The sequence below is a fragment of the Vicia villosa genome, linkage group LG5, assembly GCF_029867415.1.
Source record: "Vicia villosa cultivar HV-30 ecotype Madison, WI linkage group LG5, Vvil1.0, whole genome shotgun sequence".
In the NCBI taxonomy this organism is placed as follows: domain Eukaryota; kingdom Viridiplantae; phylum Streptophyta; class Magnoliopsida; order Fabales; family Fabaceae; genus Vicia; species Vicia villosa.
Genome location: NC_081184.1, coordinates 56,862,689 through 56,880,282, shown reverse-complemented (window position 1 = coordinate 56,880,282; position 17,594 = coordinate 56,862,689). Strand labels below are relative to the sequence as shown.

General features: G+C 38.0%; 1 long non-coding RNA gene across 3 annotated transcripts; it reads left to right on the top strand.

The window, feature by feature from the left end:
* Positions 1–837: 837 nt before the first annotated feature.
* Positions 838–2,548, top strand: LOC131601677 (uncharacterized). Of its 3 annotated transcripts, XR_009283787.1 has the most exons (3): positions 841–1,663; positions 1,786–2,030; positions 2,135–2,548. It is a non-coding gene; the product is annotated as an uncharacterized LOC131601677 (long non-coding RNA). The 3 variants fall into 3 exon arrangements; XR_009283786.1 differs by having other exon boundaries at positions 838–1,619; positions 1,786–2,548; XR_009283785.1 differs by having other exon boundaries at positions 838–1,663; positions 1,786–2,548.
* Positions 2,549–17,594: the final 15,046 nt, after the last annotated feature.

Below are 17,594 nucleotides of genomic sequence, written 5' to 3'. Positions count from 1 at the left end.
TCTAAAGCGAAATCTAACAAGAGCAAATTGTTTTTTGTGAGATTTTTATCTAACAAGCAACGGAACAAAACTATGTACAAAACAATTAAATTCTATCAAGACAAAGGATACATGTTTTTATTATCTAAAATCAATGCAAGGAATCTAATCAAACATAATATTTTCTATAGCATTTTATCAAAGAATTAAAACTAAACAATATAACAAAACATTTAAATTCTAACAAGCAAAAGATATCACATGTTTTTATTCATTTTTCAAGGCATTTCTATCATCTAAAAATCTAACAAAATAATTGTTTTCATGCATTTTTCTATACTAAAAAATAATGGATAACAAACTAGTTAAAAAGAACAAAATCTAATATGAATTAAGTGAAACATGGGGGATTTATGTTGAAAATATGGTGTAAATAGAATACAGGGCGCAAGGCCCAGGTTGGTGATCCAAACAACATGTTTTTTGTTCATTCAGTTGTGTCAAACAATGATGTCCTGGGCCAAGGAGCGGGTGAACCCACTGAATTTCGTGAGGGAAGGCCCAGAGGAGTGTTTTTGTAAGTTTTTGTGACAATAAGTAGTGCAACATGGGCTCAGAAGGGGTGTAGAGGTAGCAACGAATTTGGCAACAAGGCCAAAGGTTTAACAATTGATCCATCACAATTATGATTTTCAAATTTTTGTGTGGCCAAGAACAGAGTGGTGCTGGGCTCAAATGGGAGGTGCGGATAGTATTTCGCAAAGACATGGCCCAAGGATAATTGAATTGATCCAGTTTGAAATTGATTCAAATTCTTACTAATCTCTTTTAATATCAATTAAAGCTAAACAAATCAGATTACAGTACAATTAATAGACAGTAAATCAGATTAAAGCCAAAGTAAAAATTAAAAGAGGATTAGGGTTTTTACATGTGACGCTTCCACTTTGTTTAACACTCTCAGACTCATCTCTTTCAAACGGCGACGGTGATGGCGACGGCTCAAGCTTCGTCTCTGATGAACTCTTCACCGGTCACGCTTCGCCGTGGGCACCTTCCGACCACCAGGAACTCTCCCTCTCTGTTCTATCGATCTCATCTCCGATTCATTTCTCAAACACATCACCTCCATCTCGGTTTTCGCTCTCTCGGTTTATTCCTCTCAATCTCGCCTTCGATTCGACTCAACTCTCACTCTCCTCTTCTTCTACAATAAAGGTTGTTGATGCACAGAGGCAGTGATGATGATGAATGCGTCGCGAAGCGAACCAAATCTAACATCGTTACATGGTGAATCAGGTTTGTTGATGGAGAACCACGGTGATTGTAAAAGAGGTAGCGTTTCTGTTAGGCGAATTCTTCGGAGATCGCGATATCAGAGAAGGCGATGATTTGGTGATGAAGATCAAAACCGTTGAAGGTCTAGCGACAAGTACGTGTTTGAATTTGTTTGTGGTTCTGAGCAGATGAAGATGATGATGATCTTGTACCACGATTTCACTTTCTATAGATTTGAAGTTGACGATGAAATCACAGATTGTAACATGAAGGAGCGACAGTTATCGTGATGAATATTGAAGGAGGAAATTGAAGTCGTGTTTAAATATTGAACGCAGACGATGACCGATTGTTACGAAGAGGTATAGATGATCCTTGAATCAAGGTTTTTGGTAAAGATTTTCAGGTTTTGATTGTTCTCTTCTCATTCTTGAATTCTTGCCACGATTTGTCGTTGTGATGATAACGATTGAAGCCGCGCGAAGATCTCTGTTATAATCCATTTGCTCGTTTCTTGTTCTTCTGCAGGTTAAAGGTTGAACGGAGATGATGAATCGGTGGTTGAAGAATGAAGATTAAAGATCCTTCAATGATGGTTTTGTGATGAGTTCGATAAAGATTGTTGTTGAAGATCTTTCCCAGAGAATTGGAGAGCGCATTTTTCTGTTATGTTCTTCCCTCCATTTTCTGTTCTGAGTTTCTTGTTATGAATTTTCTACAAAATTGATGAATGAATTGCAGGGAGAAAGATGAAGATTGACGCACCGAGAAAAGTTTGTTGCGTTTTTCATTGGAATTCTGTTATCGATTTTGTTGCTTTTTGTTACTAATTTTTCTTTTTTCTCCTCTTTGATAATCTCCTCCCTTTTTTGTGTAGGTTCATGAATGATATTATGGTGAATCTTGTAGTAATCGAAGGATTGAACCGAGGGAGCATTGAAGATATCAACTGGTGTCGATTCCAAATGGAAGAATGAAGAGAGTTTTTGTGATGAAGCCCTTAGCTTTCACTGATTTTTCTGTTATGATTCTTTTCTGCCACCGCCACCCCCATTGTCTTTGAATTTGGGCCTCGAGCATATATTATTTTGAAGCTAAGTGGTTAGAACTGATATTGAATTTTGTCACCATGGACAATTGCCTTTTTGTAATGAATATCATGGAAATATGTGATATATTTGGGACATTGGATATATTTTTGTATAGCTCTTGTAATTTTGGTTTTTTTCTAATGGAGTAATGTATTGGACATGTAATGATTACTTTTGAATTATGCCTTTTCCTTGCAACATGAATTAATTCTCAGTAAGTCATACGCCTTAAGAACAAACCGATTAACCATGAACACAAATCTAAATTCATGTCATTAAGTAGTCTCGTGAATCAACACAACTTTATGCACCACACTCGTACTAGACTCGCACTAGAAAGTGAATTAAAATCTTGCATGTCATCTTTGTTCCTTAATAAAACCTTGGTAAAAATGATTCGTCCAAAGACCCTTTTAATCCCCACAACAGTCAAGGAAATAAACCCAAGTTACCAGCACAAATAGGATGCGTTCTCACTTCATGATCCATTATAGAACTCCACATTTAATACACAATCCCTGATAACTTCACTTGAATAACTTGTGTGCCATGACTCATTTTTTTACCATCACCCCACAAGCTCTTGACTTAATAACCTCGAAGCAATAGAAACTCTTTAATTTTTCTTTGATTTTTAAGCGACGAAATAAACGTCCTTGATAACTTATAGCACAGATAAGAGGGCAAATTTTGGGGTGCAACAGGTTCCTAGAGTGATCAAGGTGTGATCATAATACTCTAGAAGACTTAGAAGGTATCTAAGTGGAAAACCATTGAAATCAAGGTTGATTAGTGGATTAAATCCTCAGGTGAGGTAAATCACTCTAAGGGGGTGGACTGGAGTAGTTTCGTTAACAACGAACCAGGATAAAAATCATTGTGCAATTGTTTTTATCTTAAGAGTTTTTAAAGTCACACTTATTCAAACCCCTCCTTTCTAAGTGTTTTTCTATCCTTCAATTGGTATCAGAGCGCCGGTTCTAAGATGCAAGCACTTAACCGTGTTTAGTAAAGATTCAGGAAGAGAAAAACACTAAGTCAAGATGGTTGAAACTCCACCACCTACATCTACATCTGGCTCTGCTGAGCAATACAATGGAAATGGCAAAAATGGCTACATTAGAGCACCAGTATTCGATGGTGAAAACTTTGAATATTGGAAAGATAAACTCGAAAGTTACTTTCTTGGATTAGATGGTGACTTATGGGATCTTCTGGTGGATGGTTACAAACATCCAGTGAAAGCTAGTGGAGTAAAGCTGACAAGACAAGAAATGAGTGATGATCAAAAGAAGCAATTCAAAAATCATCATAAGTCAAGGACTGTTTTGCTGAATGCTATCTCTCACGCTGAATATGAGAAGATATCTAACCGGGAAATTGCCCATGACATATACGAATCATTGAAAATGACTCATGAAGGAAATGCCCAAGTTAAAGAGACTAAAGCTCCTGCCTTAATCCAGAAATATGAAGCCTTAAAGATGGAGGATGATGAAAACATTGAAACAATGTTCTCAGGTTTCACACTCTAATTGCTGGATTAAGAGTTCTTGACAAGGGATACACAAAGGCTGATCACATCAAGAAGATCATAAAAAGATTGCCAAGAAGATGGGGTCCTATGGTGACTGCATTCAAAATTGCCAAGAACCTAAATGAAGTCTCTCTTAAAGAGTTGATTAGTGCTCTGAGGAGTCATGAAATAGAGCTAGATGCTAATGAACCTCAGAAGAAAGGTAAGTCTATTGCGTTAAAATCTAACTATAAAAAATGTACTAACGCTTTTCAGGATGAAGAAGTAGATTCTGAAGAATCTGAATCTGAAGAAGAAGATTCTGAAGAATCAGAATCAGAAGAAGAAGATGAACTGTCCATAATCTCCAGAAGGGTAAACCAACTCTGGAAGAGCAAGCATAGGAAGTTCAAGAACTTCAAAAGTTCTAAGAAGCTTGAAAAAGGATAATCTTCTAGAAGTAGAAGATATGACAAGAAGAAGGTCACGTGCTTTGAATGGAATGAGCTAGGACATTACAAGAGTGAGTGTCCAAAACTTCAGAAGGAGAAGCCCAAGAAGAAGGTTCATAAAATGAAAGGTCTTATGGCAACTTGGGATGATTCAGATTCCTCAGAATCAGAATCAGATTCTGAAGGCGAGCAGGCAAACATTGCGCTGATGGCCACAGTTGATGATGGATCAGAATCTACATCAGAATCAAATTCTGAAGAGGTATTTTCTGAACTATCTAGAGAAGACCTAGTTTCCAATTTAACAAAACTTCTGGAACTCAAGGCTCATCTTAGTATCAAATACAAAAAGCTGAAAAAGCTATTTGAATCTAAAACTAAGAAGTTGGAAGTAGAAAATTCTGAACTAAAGGAAAAAGTTTTAAAATTATCCAAAGATGTTGGATCTTCTTCTAACTCAGAAAAATCTATTCTTGGTCTGAACCATATTCTTAAAGAATATGACTTGAGCTTTAGGAAGTTCTTATCTAGAGGTATTGGAAGAAGTCAACTTGCCTTTATGATATATGCTGTTAGTGGAAACAAGTGAGTTGGCATAGGCTATGAGGGTGATACCCCATACAAACTTGAACCTATAGATAATATGAAAATCACATACAAGGCATTGTATGATCAGTTCAAGTATGGCCAATCCCATGATATTAGGCTCACATCACATGCTAAAAGCTTTCACATTACACACACTAAGAAGCATGTGACACAACCTAGAAAATATCATGTTGCTCAACCTAAGGAATATCATGTTGTACCTCCTGTTAATTATCATGCTAAACCCAAGTTCAATCAGAACTTGAGGAGAAATAACAAGAAAAGACCCGAGAAAATGTGGGTACCTAAGGAAAAGATTATTTTTGTTGCAGATATCCTTGGCTGCAAAGAAGACAAAGGAAAGCGTGTCATGGTACCTGGACTCTAGGTGCTCTCGACACATGACTGGAAAAAGGTCTATGTTCCAAGACCTGGTGCTTAAATCTGCTGGAGAAGTTAAGTTTGGAGGAGATCAGAAGGGCAAGATAATTGGCTCAGGAACCATAAGTACTAGTAACTCTCCTTCTATAACTAATGTTCTTCTGGTAGATGGATTAGCTCATAACTTATTGTCCATAAGTCAATTAAGTGACAATGGTTATGACATAATCGTTGATCAAAAGTCTTGTAAGGCTGTAAGTTAGAAGGATGGCTCAATCCTATTTACAGGCAAGAGAAAGAACAACATTTACAAGATTGATCTTCAAGATCTTAAGAATCAGAAGGTAACTTGTCTTATGTCTGTTAGCGAAGAGCAATGGGTGTGGCACAGAAGATTAGGCCATGCTAGTTTGAGAAAGATTTCTCAGATTAACAAACTAAATCTGGTCAGAGGACTCCTAAATCTGAAATACAAATCAGATGCTCTTTGTGAAGCATGTCAGAAAGGGAAGTTTTCCAAACCTGCATTCAAGTCTAAGAATGTTGTTTCTTCCTCTAGGCCGCTAGAACTTCTGCACATTGATCTGTTTGGCCCAGTCAAAACAGCATATGTCAGAGGGAGGAAATATGGATTAGTCATCGTAGATGATTATAGTTGCTGGACATGGGTAAAGTTCTTGAAACACAAGGATGAGTCTCATTCAGTGTTCTTTGAATTCTGATCTCAGATCCAATCTGAGAAAGAGTGTAAAATCATTAAGGTCAGAAGTGATCATGGTGGCGAATTTGAGAACAGATTATTTGTGGTTTACTTCAAAGAAAATGGTATTGCCCATGATTTCTCTTGCCCTAGAACTCCACAGCAAAATGGAGTTGTAGAGTGAACGAATAGGACTCTACAAGAAATGGCCAGAACCATGATCAACGAAACCAATATGGCTAAGCATTTATGGGCAGAAGCAATAAACACTTCATGTCATATTCAGAATAGAATCTCTATAAGACATATTCTTAATAAGACTCCTTATGAATTGTGGAAGAACAGAAAGCCCAACATTTCATATTTTCATCCTTTTGGATGTGTGTGTTTTATTCTGAATACTAAAGATCATTTGAGTAAGTTTAATTCTAAGGCACAAAAGTGTTTCCTTCTTGGATATTCTGAATGCTCTAAAGGCTATAGAGTATACAATACTGAAACATTGATTGTTGAAGAATCAATCAATATCAGATTTGATGATAAGCTTGGTCTTGAAAAGCCAAAGCAGTTTGAGAATTTTGCAGATATAGATATCTCAATTTTAGAAGCTGAAGAACCGAGAAGCAAAGTATCAGAAGCTAAAGAACCCAGAAGAAAAGGATCAGAAGATCAAGTTGCTGCTTCTTTAGAGAATCTCAAAATTTTTGAAGAGCCAACTGTCAGAAGATCTTCTAGACTCAACTCTGCTCACTCAGAAGATGTCATTCTTGGAAAGAAGGATGATCCTATCAGAACAAGATTTTTATGAAGAAAATCAGTACGGACTTATGATCAGAATGAGAAGATGAGAAGTTCTAACTCTTTCAGAGTCAAAGTTAAAGTAAAACAGCTGTCACCAACTTTTCTAGAAGTTGAACACGTGTTCACCCTATTTGGACAAACATGCGTGCAACTGTTGAGACACCACCCTAGGTAACTGTGCAAATCATTTCAAATTTCACGTTATCCCACCTAACATTATTCATCATTAAATGCATTTGATTTTATTGATTCTGTAACTGTTCATTCTCATAATTTCATTGTATTCTTTTTCAAATCTGTTTCTATATAAACTACCCTCATCATATCTTTTTCTCTTTTACGCATTCTTTCTCTCTCCTTGTATTCATTTTTGCAATTTATTTTCCATTTTCTCTAACCCTAAACCTAAACACAAGAAGAAACCTAGAAATCTCAGTTGTGTGCAAATGGCTACTTCTTCATCACATATTGCTGATTCTTCATCTCCTCCCCAACAACATCAACAAGAAGAAGAACAAATATTCTTTCCACCAGTCACTTGCTCAATTCCTCGGGAAGATTTAGAAGTTATTTGTGAGTTGATGGTTGACGTTGATAATCTTGAAGAACATGGGTTTCGTCTCAAAGATAATATGGTCTTTCAAAGATGGTCATCGTTGTCCCAGAAGCTGCTTATCATCAGGAAAGAAGAACAAAGTGCAAGCGAGATCTTCCTTCTGTCAGTCAAGAGAAGAGAAATCAAAAAGAAGCTACTGCTGAAGTTGATAAAGTGCTTATTGTTGAAAATTCAGAAGAAGAACAAGAAGATGTTGAGAAAAGGAAGAAGAAGAAGAAAAAATCTAAGAAAGAAAAGAAAGAAGATAATAAGAAGAATGATGAGAAGGACGCAAAGAAGAAGAAGAAGAAGAAGAAAATTAAAAAGAAGAAAAAGAAAGTTGTTGAAGTAGAAAAGAGATCAGAAGAAGAAGTGAATCAAGAAGAAGTGAATAAGGAAGAATAAAAGAAGGAAGCTTCCAGAAAAAGAGAAATTTCTCTAGCAAAGGTGAAGGTTGTTTATGAGAAGAAGAAGCGAAAGGCTATGGAAGATGATTCTAAGAGGCCTCAGAAGAAGAGCTCTTCAGGTATACATGTTTTTGAACCTGACTCTGTTTCTATTTTAAGTTCAAAATCTGTACCAACAGAAGTTCCTGCTACCCCTCAACCAGAAAATCAACCACAAACAGCCCCTGCCATTTCACCTCCAATCACCAAAGTACTCACCCCTCCTTTTTCACCCATAACCCATGTTGTTTCTGACCAACCCATTGATACACTTGTTCTCGATATTCAACCCCTTCAAAATCTCTTTCCCCCTCAAACAAATATCGCCATTTCTCAACCTCCTCCTCATACAAACTATTCCCCCATTGCAAACCCAGTTACCAACAATTCACCTGAATCAGAATCTAAAAGTACTGGTTCTTTAGCACAATTGTTTCGTGATTGCTACTTCACTCCTAAACCCCGTCCTGAACCTGAGCTTGTAGTGCTAGACGCTGAGTCAGAAGAAGTAGAATCATCTCTCTGTTGATAGAGAACCTCAACCCTACTTCTTTCTGAACCCAGATTCTATTGGTGTACGTTTTGAATTATTAAAACTAAAGATGCAGACAGGTTTAGAGACATTGAAGGCAAAAGATCATGCCCGGATGGATGATGTTGCTTTGAGAAATCTCTAGAGGATTTTCAGAAGAAAGATGAACTCTGAGTTTCTGAAGCTTCAGAAAGCATGTGAAGCAGAAGCTCCAGGTCATCTTGGATTTCTCATGCCCTATGAAGAATTCTGGGTCAGTCATCTCAGGGGCAGGTATTGTTTTGAAGAAAAAGAATTCGTTGATGAGCTTGCAGAAGATGTGCCTAAACAAGTGCACTCACTTGCATTGGTTGTGTGGAAGCCTCACTATAGCGTTCTTACTAGAGACTTTCAGTCATTATTCAACTGGGTAAGGGAGAATCCCTAAGAGAAAGCACCAGATATGGTATATCCAGTTGTTGAATATCCTTCAAAAGGTACTGCTCCTACACCTCCAAAGAATCTGGCTGAGATTCTTCAAGCTCTTGAGAATGAAGATTCTGATATCCCTACTCCAGAATATGCTGAAGATGCTTCTATGTCAGAAGCTGAGCTGAGAAGCAAAGTGCTGTGAATCATCCTGCTGAGAAACTTCTTGTTCAAGAAAATTAAGATGATGTTCTCATGATTGATGTTGTTGTTAAGCATGATATTCATTTGGATGATAGTTGTGAAGCTTCTTCTGATGTACCTTCTGTTCTGGTGAATGCCATGAACGCTCTTCAAAAGAATCAAGCTGATCTTGCTTCTCGTTTGGATAAGCATGAAGATACTCACAATGAGTTTCGCTCATTCATGAAGACGCAGTCTGCAAGCACTTCTGAGATTCAAAACCTTCTGGCCAAAATAATTTCTAAGCTAGGCTAGTCGTAGTCCCTTGGTCTTAGTTGTTTTCTTGTTTCTTGCATCTGTTTCTTGCATTTGCTTCTATCTTTGTATCTTCTGATATTTTGTTGAATCAATGAAATATTATCTTCTTCTCTCATATTGTTTGTTTTTCATCTGAATCTTTTATATGCTTTTTGATGTTATGACAAAAAGGGGGAGAAACGTGATAATTGATTTGGTTTACTATATTAGTTGCTGGGATTAAGTCTCAACATTCCTAACATTATTTGCAAGTTCTATGTCTTTGAGATTTTTTGCAGGATTGAAGATATTCTGAAAAAGCCCAACATGAGAAGCAAATACATGAGGAAAAGCAATTCTATAAAGAAACATGTTCTTGGAATTTGAAGCAAGCTTAGTGCTGTGAAGCTTCAAGATCAGAAGCAAGAAGGAAGAATGTTCTGATATTCTCGTGGCGGGATATGCTCTAACACATTCTTATCCCTCATATGTTCTGATACATATTCTTTTTAAGAACTTATCAAAGTTTGCTCTGATAGTTTTTCTAAGCATTGCTATGATACATGTTCTTTCTTAAAAGAATGTTCTGATTCATTCATGCTCTGACTTTTGTCATCTAGTTTGTTCTGAAACATTTCAGGATGTAAAGATGCTCTGATGATGCTCTGGTACATTCAAGAATGTTCTGATACAATCAAGCATGCTATGATTCAAGAAGAAATTCAAAGCTCTGAAGCTGTCCTATGGAATCAAGAAGCAGAAGCTCTGAATGTTCTAAAGTTCTAGGCAAATGTGACGTCTCGACTGAAATGGAAAATACTCAGGGAAGTCTTTTATTTTTAAATTCTTCCAGTATTTATTTCATGGGGGAGATTGTTAATCTCAGGGGGAGACATATTCACACACTATGTTTATATGCTTATGCTATAACTGTGTAATTGTCTTTAGTCATCTGATATTCTGATTGCAAATTCATATCAATTATATATGTTTTTGTCATCTTCAAAAAGGGGGAGATTGTTAGAACAAGAATTGTTCTGATCAATATTCTTAGTTTTGATGATTACAATGTATATGAATTTTGTATAAGACAATGTGGTACTCTAATCCTATGCATTTTCCATTACAAGAAATATATAAAGAGTATGCACAATTCAGCGCAAGAAGCACTGACTCAGAAGGTTCAAGTATGCAACATCAGAACATGCTCTCGCAAGACATCAAAAGATGGTCAAGCAGAATCAGAACATAGTCTATTGAAGCATCAGAAGAACTTGAGTCCAGAAGCAGAAGCACTGAAGTTCTTATGGTATCACGCTAGAAGCACTTCAAAGTCAGAAGACAAGAAGATGCTTTGCACCAAGCTGAATGACTCTGATATTCAAACGTTGTATCTACAAATATCAGATCAGAAGAGTACAAGATGACAGGCTACGCTGACTGACAAAAGGAACGTTAGAAGCTATTAAAGGCAAAGTTAGTTAAAGCAGGAAAAGCAAGGCTCGAGGTAGTTGACAAAAGAGTGAAACATTAAATGCAATGTTGTACGGATCACGCAACGCATTATGTAACATCCGTAATTTTCCTTAATTTAATTGAATTGGGATTTAAAGTATTTTATTGGAATTATTTGGCATTTCTCTAAAAAAATTATGAAAAATAATGGAGTTGGGCCGAGGTAGTGTTAGTAAAAGGAGGGGTGTTAGTCACAAGGCCTTTTTACTAAATTATATTAATTTTCATAAAAGAAGGAAAAGAAGAAAATTAGAGAAAGAACGTGAAAAGAGCAAAAGAGGAGAAGAGAGGAAAAACGTGAAAGTGTAGAAGCATAGAAAGGGGAAGAGTTCAAGAATTTGGCTAAGGTAAGGGGGGACTTATCTGATTATCATCTATTATCAGGTTAGGGGTTGATAATTCTGAATAGATGTAGAATTCGGGTCGATTGAGTCATATGATAGATTTAGGGGTTGAGTCAAATTGAATGATGCTTGATCCCTATGTTTGAATCCATGATGTCTGTGTTGTTATGATCTCAAATGATGCGTAATTGGTGTATTATGAGGTGTATTTTGTGTTGTTTGTGCATTCCGTTTCTCTAGGTTCGTATTGGTATGAATTGGGTGAGTTTGGAATGTGTAGAATGCTGTTTTCTGGAGGTTGGGGGTTTTTGAAATTACCGGTTCGCACCGCGTACATAGGGTGCACCGCGAACAGATGGCCAGAATTCCAGGAAGTGGTGATACGCACAGGTTGTGCCGCGTAATCGTGTTGGCGCCGCGAAGGCGTAACTTTTTCTCGCTTCGCGCCGCGTGCAGGTGTTTGCGTCGCGAATAGCTTGGCAGAGAGCCAAGGATTTTTGGGACGCTCAGTTCGCGCCGCGAACCAAGATGGCGCCACATGCTGTTGAAGTTTGGGACATTTTAAAAAGTTTAACGATGCATAACTTTTTAATGGTTGGTCCGTTTGATGTGCCGTTTCTAGCTAAACGAACCTTATAGAATAATCTATGTGATGATGATTTATTGGTTTTAGAATGATGAGAATACATGTATGCTATTTCTTACTGATGATGATGATTGGTGCAAATAGGTGTATGTTTTCTATATGATGATGTTGGAATTGTGATTGAATGATGTTAATATATATGAACATACTTGATGATGATGATGATGATGTTGATGATGATGATGATGGTATAAGTATGTTGTATATGTTGTATTCATTCATGTTCATTGATGATACTATATCCATGAGGGTGTGTTGGATCAGTGAAGGGCATGATTCCCATTGTGTGAAATCTATGCTGGCAGGGCCGTATCTTGATGATATTGGATCGGTCATGGGTTATTCCAATTTGATGATGTTGGTACCACATGCATAGTGTCAGTTCATACATATGCATAACTTATAACATGATTGGATGTATTCCAGTGTTGTAAATGTTGATGATGTGATGGTTGTTGTCTGACTTGTTTTGAATGTCTGTTTGTGAAACAATTGGGTGAATGATGCAACTGTGATGTGTTATTGCTTTATAACCTTATAACATTTGTTAATTATGATGAGACTCACCCTTACATGTTGTCATTTTCAGATTGAGGATAGCGGTTGTTCGACTACGTGAGGATTAGCTCATGAGTCAGTGTCTTTAGTTAGCGTCAGGTGTCATGCTCTGGTAGTTGTAACACTGGGGACACGATTGTTTGGAGTTTATGATTATGACTCTAGTTATGTTTTGATGTTTTAAGGATAAGTTTTAAAGATGTTAAACTTAGTCCGTTTGATTAAATTTCCGATGTGTTAACATGAAACGTTTTAATTTATGATGATTACCTCAGTGAATGCATGACAAGACTGAATGATGTTTATTTATTATGAATTATGGCACCCTTATTTCATGTACTCTAAATATTTGTTTAAACTGCGGAGGGGTTAGTAAGGGGTGTTACAATAGTGGTATCAGAGCATAGTCTGTCGTTATGACCAGAGTCTTAGTGTTAGTTTTGTTTTCCTGTCTATGCGACTAGTAAGAGTAAACTGTCGATACTTCTGTTCTGATTAAGTTGGTTGTGATATAAGCAGAACAATGGCTGGATGAGGAGGAAGAAACGGTGATGCTATCGTTGAGGCTCTGGGCATGATTGCTGGTGTGCTGGGAGGAAATGCCAATGGAGCTGCGATTGGTGCTGACAGGCAGCTGAACAGTTTTCAGAGGAACAATCCTCCATTGTTCAAGGGCACGCATGATCCTGAAGGTGCTCAGAAGTGGCTTAAGGAGATCGAGAGAATCTTCAGAGTCATCGATTGTGGTGAGGATCTGAAGGTGAGATATGGTACTCACATGTTGTCTGAAGAAGCTGACGACTGGTGGATGACTACCAGGACTAAACTGGAAACTGATGGTGTGGCTATTTCTTGGGCTATGTTCAAGAGAGAATTTTTTAGAAGATACTTTCCTGAAGACGTAAGAGGTCGAAAGGAAATTGAATTTCTGGAACTAGTTCAAGGTAGCATGATCGTACCAGAGTATGCTTCGAAGTTCGTTGAGTTGGCAAAGTACTACGTCCACTACAACAATGATGAAGCTAGTGAATTTTCAAAATGCGTCAAGTTCGAGAACGGTCTCCGTGATGAGATTAAACAGGGTACCAGATATCAGAGGATCCGGAGATTTGTAGACTTGGTGGACTGTAGTAGGATCTTCGAGGAAGATAATCTCAAGCTGAAAACATCTCACTCTCGTGAGTTAGTTGACAGAAAAGGGAAGAAGCCTATGGATAAAGGTAAGCCATATGGTAGAGGTAATCCAAACACTAGTGGTTGGAAGAAGCCTAGTGGGGGAGACTCCAGTGCTTTTGTTAGGTGCTATAACCGTGGTGAGGTCGGGCACCATAGGAATGAGTGCAAGCTGAACCAGAAGAAGTGCTTCAAGTGTGAGGAAGTGGGTCATGTTGTCGCAGATTGTAAGAAGAAGATTGTGACTTGTTAGAATTGTGGTGAAGAGGGTCACATTAGCCCACAGTGTCCTAAACCGAAGAAGAACCAAGCTAGAGGAAAGGTTTTTGCTTTGTCTGGATCAGAGACCACTCCGGAGGATAGACTAATTAAAGGTACGTGTTTTATTCATGGCACACCTTTAGTTGCAATTATTGATACTGGAGCAACTCATTCTTTTATTTCTTTGGATTGTGCTAAGAGGTTGAATTTGGAAATATCTGAAATAAATGGAAGTATGGTTATTGATACTCCAACGTCGGGTTCAGTGACTACTTCTTCTGCATGCTTGAATTGTCCGGTTGACATTTTTGGTAGAGAATTTGGGATGGACTTAGTGTGCCTTCCGTTGAAACAACTCGATGTAATCCTGGGGATGAACTGGTTAGAATTTAACCGTGTTCACATCAACTGTTTTTCGAAGACAGTAATCTTTCCTGAAGGAGTTAATTCTGATGATCTGGAGATGACAGCTAGACAGGTGGATGAGGCTATCAAGAATGGTGCAACGGTGTTTATGTTATTTGCATTGGCAAATTCGAAGGAAAGAGTAGTAAGTAGCGAACCACCCGTGGTATGTGATTTTCCAGAAGTTTTTTCGGAAGAAGTGAATGAATTACCACCAGAAGAGAAGTAGAGTTTTCCATTGAATTGATTCCGGGAACTAGTCCAGTATCTATGGCACCGTATCGTATGTCTCCGTCTGAGTTGACTGAACTGAAGAAGCAGTTGGAAGAATTACTTGAGAAGAAATTCATCGTCCTAGTGTTTCTCCGTGGGGTGCATCTGTGTTGCTAGTGAAGAAGAAAGAGGGTTCAATGAGGTTGTGTGTGGATTATAGGCAATTGAACAAGGTTACTATCAAGAAATTGTATCCCTTGCCGAGGATTGATGATTTGATGGATTAGCTGGTTGGAGAATGTGTATTTAATAAGATTGATCTGTGGTCTGGGTATCACCAGATTCGTGTGAAAGACGATGATATTCAGAAGACTGCTTTAAGAACAAGGTATGGGCATTATGAGTATTCGGTAATGCCGTTTGGGGTTACTAACGCACCTGGTGTATTTATGGAGTATATGAATAGGATATTTCATCCTTATCTCGATAAGTTTGTGGTGGTGTTTATAGATGATATCCTAATATATTCTAAGAGTGAGGAAAAACATGCGGAACATCTCAGAACTGTGTTGGAGTTGTTAAAAGAGAAGCAACTTTTTGCCAAACTGTTGAAGTGTGAATTTTGGTTAGAAGAGATCAGTTTTCTTGGACATGTGATTTCCAAGAATGGTATTGTTGTCGATCCTACCAAGATAGAGGTTGTATCTCAGTGGGAAGCACCGAAGTCAGTGTCAGAGATCCGTAGTTTTCTTGGTCTGGCAGGTTATTACAAGAAGTTCATTGAAGGATTTTCAAAGTTAGCATTGCCGTTAACTAAATTAACCAGAAAGGTTCAGGCTTTTATTTGGGATGTAAAATGTGAGGAAGGATTCCAAGAGTTGAAGAAGAGGTTGACTAGTGCTCCTATTTTGATTTTGCCGAATCCGACAGAATCATTTGTGGTTTATTGTGATGCTTCGTTGATGGGTTTAGGTGGTGTACTGATGCAGAATCAACAAGTGGTCGCTTATGCGTAAAGACAACTCAAAGTGCATGAAAGGAATTATCCGACTCATGATTTAGAGTTGGCAGCGGTAGTTTTTGTTTTGAAGTTTTGGTGACATTATTTGTATGGTTCGAGGTTTGAGGTGTTTAGTGATCATAAGAGTCTGAAGTATCTCTTTGACCAGAAAGAACTGAATATGAGGCAGAGAAGGTGGTTAGAATTCCTTAAAGATTATGATTTTAGTTTGAATTACCACCCGGGTAAGGCAAACGTCGTTGTTGATGCTTTAAGTAGGAAGACTTTGCATATGGCTATGCTAATGGTGAACGAATTAGATTTGATCGAACAATTCAGAGACTTGAGTTTGGTATGTGAAGGTACTCCTGCTAGTGTTAAGTTGGGTATGCTGAAGCTGACTAGTGGTATTCTTGAAGAGATCAGAGAGGGTCAAAAGGCTGATGTCGAATTAGTCGACAAGTTGACTTTGATTAACCAAGACAAGGGCGGTGAATTCAGAGTTGACGAGAATGGGTTATTGAGGTTTGGTGACAGAGTTTGTGTTCCTAATGTTGCTGAACTTCGAAGAAGTATTTTAGAAGAAAGACACTGTAGTGGATTAAGTATTCATCCTGGTGCTACCAAGATGTATCATGATTTGAGAAAAGCTGTTTTGGTGGCCGGGAATGAAGAGAGAAATTGCTGAGTTTGTGTATTCTTGTTTGACTTGCCAGAAGTCAAAGGTTGAACATCAGAAGCCATCAGGATTTATGTAACCGATGTTTATTCCTGAGTGGAAAAGGGATAGCATATCGATGGATTTTGTTTCGGGTCTGCCGAGAACTGTTAAGAATTGTGAAGCTATCTGGGTCGTGGTGGACAGGTTGACGAAGTCTGCACATTTTATACCGGTAAGAATGGATTATCCGATGGAAAAGCTGGCTCAATTCTATATTGAGAAGATAGTCAGTCTACATGGTATTCCTTCGAGCATCGTGTCAGACAGAGATCCGAGATTTACGTTTAAGTTCTGGGAGGGTTTGCAGAAGGCTTTGGGTAATAAGCTGAGATTGAGTTCTGCTTATCATCCGCAGACGGATGGACAGACTGAGAGGACAATTCAGTCGTTAGAAGATTTGTTACGTGCTTGTGTGTTAGAAAAAGGAGGTGCTTGTGATAGTTATCTGCCTTTGGTTGAATTTACCTACAACAACAGTTTTCATTCGAGTATAGGTATGGCTCCATTTGAGGCATTGCATGGTAGGAGATGTAGAACTCCATTGTGTTGGAACGAAGCTGGTGAGAGTGCTGTGATTGGACCAGAAATTGTACAACAGACTGCGGAGAAGATTAAGATGATTCAAGAGAAGATGAAAGCTTCTCAAAGTCGTCAGAAGAGTTATTATGATAAAAGGAGGAAGACACTTGAGTTTCTAGAGGGAGATCATGTGTTTATGAAGGTTACTCCTATGACGGGTATTGGTCGAGCTTTGAAGTCAAAGAAGTTGACTCCGCGTTTTACTGGACCATTCCAAATTTCTGAAAGAGTGGGGGAAGTGGCATATCGTATTGCTTTACCGCCGATGCTTGCCAACTTGCATGACGTATTTCATGTGTCTCAATTGAGGAAATACATTCCGGATCCGTCCCACGTGATCCAAGTGGATGATGTGCAGGTTAAAGACAACTTAACGGTTGAAACGTTACCTGTGAGGATTGAAGATAGAAGACTGAAGTAGTTGCGGGGCAAGGAAATAGCTTTAGTCAGAGTAGCTTGGGGAGGACCAGCTGATGGAAACGTCACCTGGGAGTTAGAAATCCAGATGAAAGACTCCTACCCGAAACTCTTTGCTTGAGGTATGTTTTCGAGGACGAAAACTCTTTTAGTGGGGGAGAGTTGTAACATCCGTAATTTTCCTTAATTTAATTTAATTGGGATTTAAATTATTTCATTGGAATTATTTGGCATTTCTCTAAAAAAATTATGGAAAATAATAGAGTTGGGCCGAGGTAGTGTTAGTAATAGGAGGGGTGTTAGTCACAAGGCCTTTTTACTAAATTATATTATTTTTCATAAAAGAAGGAAAAGAAGAAAATTAGAGAAAGAACGTGAAAAGAGAAAAAGAGGAGAAGAGAGGAAGAACGTGAAAGTGCAGAAGCAGAGAAAGGGGAAGAGTTCAAGAATTTGGCTAAGGTAAGGAGGGAGTTATCTGATTATCATCTATTATCGGGTTAGGGGTTGATAATACT